This window comes from Choristoneura fumiferana, chromosome 12, assembly GCF_025370935.1.
Source record: "Choristoneura fumiferana chromosome 12, NRCan_CFum_1, whole genome shotgun sequence".
In the NCBI taxonomy this organism is placed as follows: domain Eukaryota; kingdom Metazoa; phylum Arthropoda; class Insecta; order Lepidoptera; family Tortricidae; genus Choristoneura; species Choristoneura fumiferana.
The window spans coordinates 18,372,469-18,380,980 of record NC_133483.1 but is presented as its reverse complement, the minus strand read 5'-3'; positions in this window follow the sequence as shown (position 1 = coordinate 18,380,980).

The following is an 8,512-nucleotide window of genomic DNA, read 5'->3' as shown; positions in this document are numbered from 1 at the left end:
ATTTTTGTCCCTTTTCCCAAAAGTACACTACCGCGAAGCCGGGGCATATGGCTAGTATTATTATTATGCTAGTTAATAATGACGAAAATCGAGCGGGAAGTGGCTTTATTTTTAACCTAGAAATCGATTTCCGCAGCAAAGATAAAATTCGCATCAATTGTACACATCCTGTACTTTCCACGTTCAATGATGGTCTTCGAGTTGCAGTTGTTTTGACATTCAAAATGAATTCTACTCGTTTTTGAATTCTAAATTCAAAATTTTTGCCCTGGACTCATTTTCAGTCTCGGATTTTGATTTTAGTTTTTTTTATTGCGTTATTAATAATTTAAAAAAAAATTAAGTATGCTGGCACATTGTATATCTCCAACAGAATGTTACCAGCTCATCAACTACACGCTTTAGCAGTATTCAGCTCTATTTTCTGAAGAATAAAAAGGAACCCTTATTATGAATGATCAAGTTGTTGTTAATTTTTCAAGACCCCTTTTCTCAGGAACGCGTGGAGGTATCAAGCTGAAGTTAATATCAAATAGTCTGCTACTAGATCAGGTAACTATATATTTTTTTTAATGTTGATAGGTCATTCGGCGTGACCGCCGTGACTACTCACACATTGTAAACAAAAAATCAGGCCACCGCTCAATCACCTATCAAAAAATAAATCTAGCACAATTATACAAAAACCGCGTTGTTATACTTCATTCCATATCAGGCGCCGGCAACTCGCGGGAAAATCCACAAGAACCGAATTTGACACCTCCCTGGTGGTAAACCCTTACTTCTTTTATGCAGTCAAGCTCAAAAAATAGCTTAACCCCTTAGCTTAAATATTATAACCGTAGAGCTTCAAGAGAAATGTGTTATAATTTGATATAGCAACAGCTTCTAATATCAATAATATTTCATGGTGACTTTTTTATGATACAAATTAAGAAATTTATTTAAGAATATAAATAAAAATATTATAATATAATATATATAATCATAAATATTAGAATAAGGCCTTATGTATTTTATGTTTTTGCCAAATAAATAAATACCAAAAAAATACTAAACACTTTGTAAATGTCATTAATTATAATACCCTGTTTAGACTTGCAAGTGTGTTTTTGTAAACGACTGTTTGTTTCGGAAATAAATATATTAAGAAAAATGTGCTAGTTGTATTACATTGCGGCGCTCGGTTTACCACTTCGAACTCGGTGGCTTTACAGCCTCGCAATGTAATGCAATTTGCGTGTTTTTTCTTATAGGTCTAACTAAACTGAGCTTTACATTTTAATCGTCCCAGTGTTTTGTTTATCATTATGTATGTACCTACTGTCTATTTATGTTTTATTTTTAAGTTTATATAGGTACGAGTATGTAGGTACTTCTAGTTGTTTTAGAGACTTGATAGGTTGGTATTTGGTATGAAGGTAACTCTTTTAGCACGACCAATAAGAAAAGTCAGAAACCTTAATTTTTATGCCTGTTTATGTTAGTATCCATCTAAAATGATTCCACACCGCGTGATGAATGATTCAACTTGATTTGTGTTATTAACCCCCGACGCAAAAAGAGGGGTTTTATAAGTTTTTTTGTCTGAGTGCAGATACTCGAGTGATAGCCAAACGAGAAACTTAATATCGGATAATTGACGGGTGACTCTATATTGGCTATCATTATAGTAACTTGGTGCAATTATTTAATTCGTCTAATATCACCCGTAATAAAGTATAGCCGCTTAATAGATCCTATTATATAAATATAACTCCAATTGTTTCTGATTAGCGATTAATGATACGATTATATACCTTATTACAGTGGCTACAGTGCGTTAATTAAAATGGGCACAAAAGGAAGTTTAACACGGTCAAAAAGTAATTGTTATCATAAGATCGCCATTGTTTCAATCATGCTTGTAACTGTTAAGAATAAGATTACGTTGATTGATTTGTTATTAGCCGACTTGGTACCGGATTTTAAAGGGAGAGAGCAAACTTGACTTGGGTGCCAATTTCGAGATGACGCTTTTCATTATTGTAAATACTTCGCCTTACGAGGGCGAACTAAAAGTCAAAGTCAAATTTGATTATTTTGCCTTTCTTGAGGTAGATAATTAACAATATTTCATCCGAGCATCCCAGAAGATAGTAGTCACAACTTTATTCACCAATAAAGATAAGACTAGATTGAAAGGACTCGTTCAAGTCAACCAAAAGTCAACGATACGAGTAGTAAGTAAATTTTTCCTCAGTTTCGGGTTTCAATCAGCCAGTAACAAAGTTTTCTCATCGCTCTCTTTGTACCGCTGTGAAAGTCAGCAGGGCTACTACGAAACTCGAAACTCGAAGTTCGTGTCGTGCGGTCCCTCTGACACTAATACTATTTAATACGAGAGCGAGAGGGACCGCACGACACGAACTTCGAGTTTCGAGTTTCGTAGTAGCCCTGCTGGATCGGATGAACAGTATCGAATATCGAGAGTACAACGCTCTGATTGACGTAGCAATAGACCCGCCGCGTGATTTGGTTGGCTATAATATGTTCGATTTAAAAAGTTTATCCATGTTTGGATTTTTTTGACGACCGGATGGCCAAGTTGTTAGAAAACCTGATTACGAAGCTTGAGGTCCCGGGTTCGATTCCCGGCCGGGGCAGATATTTGTATGAATAACACGAATGTTTGTTCTCGGGTCTTGGATGTTTCATATGTACGTATTTAAGTATATATTTATCTATATAAGTATGTTTATCCGTTGCCTAGATCCCCATAGTACAAGCTTTGCTTAGTATGGGACTAGGTCAATTGGTGTCAAGTGTCCCATGATGTTTATTTATTTTAATGAAATAAGCAAGTGAAGTGATAAGCCGTGGTGGCCTAGTGGTTTGACCTATCGCCTCTCAAACAGAGGGTCGTGGGTTCAAACCCGGCTCGCACCTCTGAGTTTTTCGAAATTCATGTGCGGAATTACATTTGAAATTTACCACGAGCTTTGCGGTGAAGGAAAACATCGTGAGGAAACCTGCACAAACCTGCAAAGAAATTCAATGGTGCGTGTGAAGTTCCCAATCCGCACTGGCCCGCGTGGAACTATGGCCCAAGCCCTCTGTTCTGAGAGGAGGCCTGTGCCCAGCAGTGGGACGTATATAGGCTGGGATGATGAAGCAAGTGATGCCACAGATCATCAGAATATGGACTACTAGCTGTTGCCCGCGACTCCGTCGCGTAAAATTCGTTTATTGATACCCGTGGGAAAAAAAAAACTATCCTGTCCTTCCCCGGCACTCAAACTATTTGTATACTGAAAACAAACAAGAGATCTACAATCTGAGCGAACATGAAGCCACATAAATAATTCTAATTTTGTACCTAATATTCCGGTTTGAAAGGGAGGATCTAGGTGTAAGGTAAGACCTGGAAGTTTTGTATTTTAATTAGAGAGAGACTTGATTTTGGGGAGTTCAACAAGACGAAATATACCCCATCTGAAGCAATGAGTTTGAACACTTCTCTGTAAATCTTCCGGTTGGAAGTTGTAATTACAATAATTTTGTAATTATTGTGTTTGCAATATTACCTACGTAAAAAGGTGTAGGTAAGTAGAGAAAGAAGTACATAAGTAGTCTGTCAAGACTTAGTAGCCGTGAAAATGCGACTAAATCGACTAGATACAATCACCGCCATCTGTTCCGCTGGAGCTGATGGGAACCACTTGACATAATGCGAGACATTTTCTGTGATTACACCTGTCTGTTTACGAACGATATGCTCTACCCAGATAATTGTCTGTTATTGTTTTTAGGGTTCCGAAGCCAAAATGGCAAAAACGGAGGCCTTTTAGTATCGTCTTGTCTGTCTCTCCGTCCATCCGCAGCTTAGCTCAGAGACTAAGATTAGTGCTAGAAAGCTGAAATTTTGTATCGATATATTTTATAATGTACCTATACCTTTAGGGGGAAATAATTAAGGTAATTCCCAATGAAGTAAAATCGGGCAGATTTTTTTCCATTTTTAACCGACTTCAAAAAAGGAGGAGGTTATATTCCAATGTTTGTATATTTTTTTTATGTTTGTGTACCGATTACTTTCATAGCATTTTCTTTCTTTCTTATAATCGTAAATGAAATAACCATAAAACACATTCGTGCTGTGAGAAACTCCAAATTCAATCTAGGGAGCGTGAAATTGAAACAGCTCTAGAACATTCCTACTTTATTACTTCTATTGTTTGCTGGCGTGTTTTGACGTTGCTATTTTGTTTCTTAGCTGCCAGGATTAAAACAACTGAATGCCACAGCTTAAGTAAATAGTATGTTGTTCCTTCAGTGTGTTTCGCAGAATGCACGCGTTGTTGGATGTGTTCAGTTCGGCTGTGTTATAGGAATGGCTGTGAAGTGTAATGGATTTCCGTAACTTGAGATGGTCATAAAGGTTCCATTGACGATTAGTGTGCCGTGGGAATGCAGTACTTCTTACCTAGATGGAATGGAAATGGATTTTTTTAGGATCAGGGTTTAGGATTCCGTAGCCAAAATTTCAAAAAAAAGGAACCCTTTTAGTTGGGTCTGATTATATAGGTACTGGGATTTTACGATTTTGAATACGTCCCCTGTTAAAGTTATTTTTTATTTTAAGTTACTTTAATCAGATACAGACTAGACTAACTGACTGGCCTTTATCTTTTTAGTGTTTATTTAAATGAACTAAAACTAATTCTTTGCTCACCGCGAGGGTGACGTGTTTCAAACTCAACTAGAGCTCATCTTCAGAGCAACACAACCATACACCATGCTACCAAATTCATTAATCCAGTAATGTGGTGGTGGTGATAGATGGGTTTGTGTGATGTGTGTGTTTTTACAGTGTGGAGGTGGAGGAACTGCACGAATACGCATTATCTTGCATAAACGTAGCTGCTCTATAAAATAAGGTCGCGGGTGAGCAAAGTAATTGTTTTAAGTCATTAATATGGACCTCCGCAAAGTACCGCCTGATTCAGTAAATTGTTTATTTAAAGTTTTTTCAAAACAGTCGGGTTGTTCGATTTTTTGATTTCTATTTTCATACTAAACGGCTTTAATTCAGTTTTTTTTTGTTTTTAAAAAGTACCTACCTATAAGTATGTGAGTTGTTCCGGTTTCGAAGAAATTGAATGGGTTACTACTTAGCATAGCATCATCGGTGCAAATGTCCTTTTGTTACGTCTACCAAATACTAGTGTAGGTCCTACCTATTAGCATGAAATTGACTAACTATACTCATACATATTTGGTGGCAGAGAAGTGAGGTAAGAAATTTAGTAACTAAAGCGGATGTAGCAGTACTATTGGGTGTCCCCAAAAGGACGCAAGATTCAAATTTGCCGCCATTTTTGTATTTTAGTGCTGGCAACCCTAAAAAAAACTATTTGACAGCTGAATGTTTAGGGTTTGTAAAAATGGCGGGTTTTACGAAAGATCAACGCATTAATATTATTGAACAATATTTCAAAAGAAGTTTGGCGTGTACGGTTCGAAAATTCCGTGCAAAATATGGTCGGAATATTGACTTGACTTCATCAACTTCATCAGCAGAGTGGTTGCAAAATTCAGGGAGAGTGGATCAATTCATGATGTTCATTCCACTGGTCGTCCAAAAACACTCCAAAAACAAGCCGTTCAAATGGCAATGCTTTAAAAGAGGAAATTCGACGCTGCATTGGAGAAATTCAGCCGCAACTATGCAAAATGGTCATAGAAAATTTTGTCAAAAGAGTGCGTATGTGCCAGCAAAGCCTAGGAGGACATTTGCCTGAAGTATTATTCCACAAATAACCCTATTTTATGTATTTCAAGATTTTATATACAATTATATATTATAACCAAAAAAAAAAACTTTTTCATCAATTTCAAATCTTGCGTCCTTTTTGGGACATCCTTTACATATAAATTAAATTTTAATGATTGATATGGACCTCCGTAGGGACCTCCACAAAGTACATACCTACCTATACGCCTGAATCAATTATGAAATTGGTTGTTAAAAGATTGCATCTTAGTATTACACGATTCAGTTTCCTCCGTTGTATCTATGAATGTGTAAAGATAAAGATGTAAAGCGTGAGTCACACCAGGCGGCCTCATGCCGGGTGTCACGTGTCTGGCGCCTGCGCAAATCGCGCAACCCGAGCTGACCGCAACGTCGTCAGTACAATAATAATCATATTTATCCATAATAAACTCCGTCGTTTAGTTTATCTATGTTAAAAAGAAGAGGTTCTCAATTCGGTTGTTTTATTGTGTTTGTTACCTCAGACTCTGGCTTTTTATTAACACGCTTTTATTAGGTCGACCTGTATGTAACTATGTAATGGAATCTAAGGTAACTAGTACTCGTTGCTGCGGAGGCCATCACCGTAAGCGCCTCGTCATCGACACTCGCAAACAATCAACAGATTTACAGACCTAGACGCTTACCCTCTCTCGAGCATTGATTCTATCATAACAAAGTGGCAAAATACAACGTTTACAGTCAAATCGATCTCAAAAGTGCTTACCACCAAGTCCCATCTTACCGAAAGAAAAAGTTTACACTGCATTCGAAGCTGTGGTAATCTCTACCCAGTTTACAAGAATACCGTTTTGGCGTAACGAATGGAGTGGCGGCCTTTCAAAGAACCTTACAATACCTACATAATGACACTGAAAAACTTAAAGGTACTTCGCTTACCTTGACGACGTAACTGTCTGCGGTAAGGACAAATCCGACCATGACAAAAATCTTGAAATGTTCATGAAGGCCGCTGAAAAATACAAACTAACCTTAAACATGAACAAATGCACATTTGAATCAGAGTCAATCAACTTGCTTGGATATACTATCGCACACAACGTTATAAAGCCGGACAAGTCTCGATTGGAACGCTAACGAATCTTCCAATCCCCACTGATACTGCTACACTGAAGAGAGCGCTCGGTCTCTTCGCCCACTATTCAAAGTGGGTCGACAACTTTTCTACGAAAATCAGACCTTTAATCGAAGTCACTTTTCCATTATCTCAAGAAGCTATCACTGCCTTTCAAAACCTTAAAACTGATATATCGAAATCGCATTAGCAGGAATCGACGACAGTGAAATATTTTCAGTTGAGACAGACGCTTCCGATTTTGCTATCGCAGCACCCTATCACAAAAGGTCGTCCTGTCGCATTCTTCTCTCGTTCTCTCAACGACTCCGAGAAAAGGCAACCTTCGATTGAGAAAGAGGCCTGCGCCATAGTCGAAGCTTTGCGAAAATGGAGACATTTCCTGATAGCAAGACATTTCTTACTCATTACAGATCAGCAATCTGTCGCATACATGTTCAATCAAACACACTCTAACAAAATAAAGAACGAAAAGATCGAAAGGTGGCGTTGGAGCTCTCGTGTTTCAAATATGATATAGTTCTACCGACCCGGGAAACATAACTTCGCCGCGGACGCACTTTCACGAGTATGCATGCAAATAAATACTGCCGCTTCTAACTCTAAACTAGTGGAACTACACCGAAATCTCTGCCATCCAGGGGTCACGCGCATGGTTCATTGGTCAGATCAAAGAACCTACCGTACTCCGTAGAGGATGTAAAACGAATGACGCCCGCATGCCCAACTTGTGCGGAAAAAAAACCACGTTACATGAAATATCAAGGACATCTTATCAAAGCGACAGCCGCTTTTGAAAGATTAAACATTGATTTTAAGGGACCAACCATTCTAGCACCCAGGAACCGATACATACTGACAATAATTGATGAGTTTAGTCGTTTTCCCTTCGCTTATGCGTGTAAGGATGTATCTTCAAGAACGGTAATCAACTGTCTCGAAGACTTGTTCTCCACTTTGGTACTCCAGCGTACATCCACTCCGACAGGGTACATCTTTCTTATCAGACGAACTTAGACAATTCTTGTCTTCCGTCGGGATATCATGCAGCCGCACTACACCTTACAATCCCCAGGAAATGGACAGGTTGAACGTCTCAACCACACTGTGGCGAACGATCCAACTAAACTCAAATCAAACAATGGATAATAGTAAACTGGGAAAAAGGCACTGCTACCGGCGCTGCCACTCTATAAGATCTCTCCTGTGTACGAGCACAACACAACGCCGCATGAGCGCATGTCAATCACCCACGCCGTTCGCAAAAACGGACAATCTTTGCCGACTTGGCTACATTCGCCTGACCGTATTTATAAAAGGCACGTAAAGAAGCTCCAAGTATGACCCCGCTGTACAGGAAGTCCAATTGTTGCAGAGTAATCCAGAATACTCCTTTATAAGACTGCCTGATGGGCGAGAGACAACAGTCTCCAATAGATCGTTAGCTCCAGCACCACGAGCTGTTGACGATGACCTTCAGATGACGAAGTTGACGATAACCAATCCGAAAAATCTCTGCCGTTCAAGACCCGCCTGCCAACATTGATCTAATGCAGGAATCAGCCAACTTCGGCGTTCAGCAAGAGATCGCAGACCTCCAGCCTTCATGCATGACTACG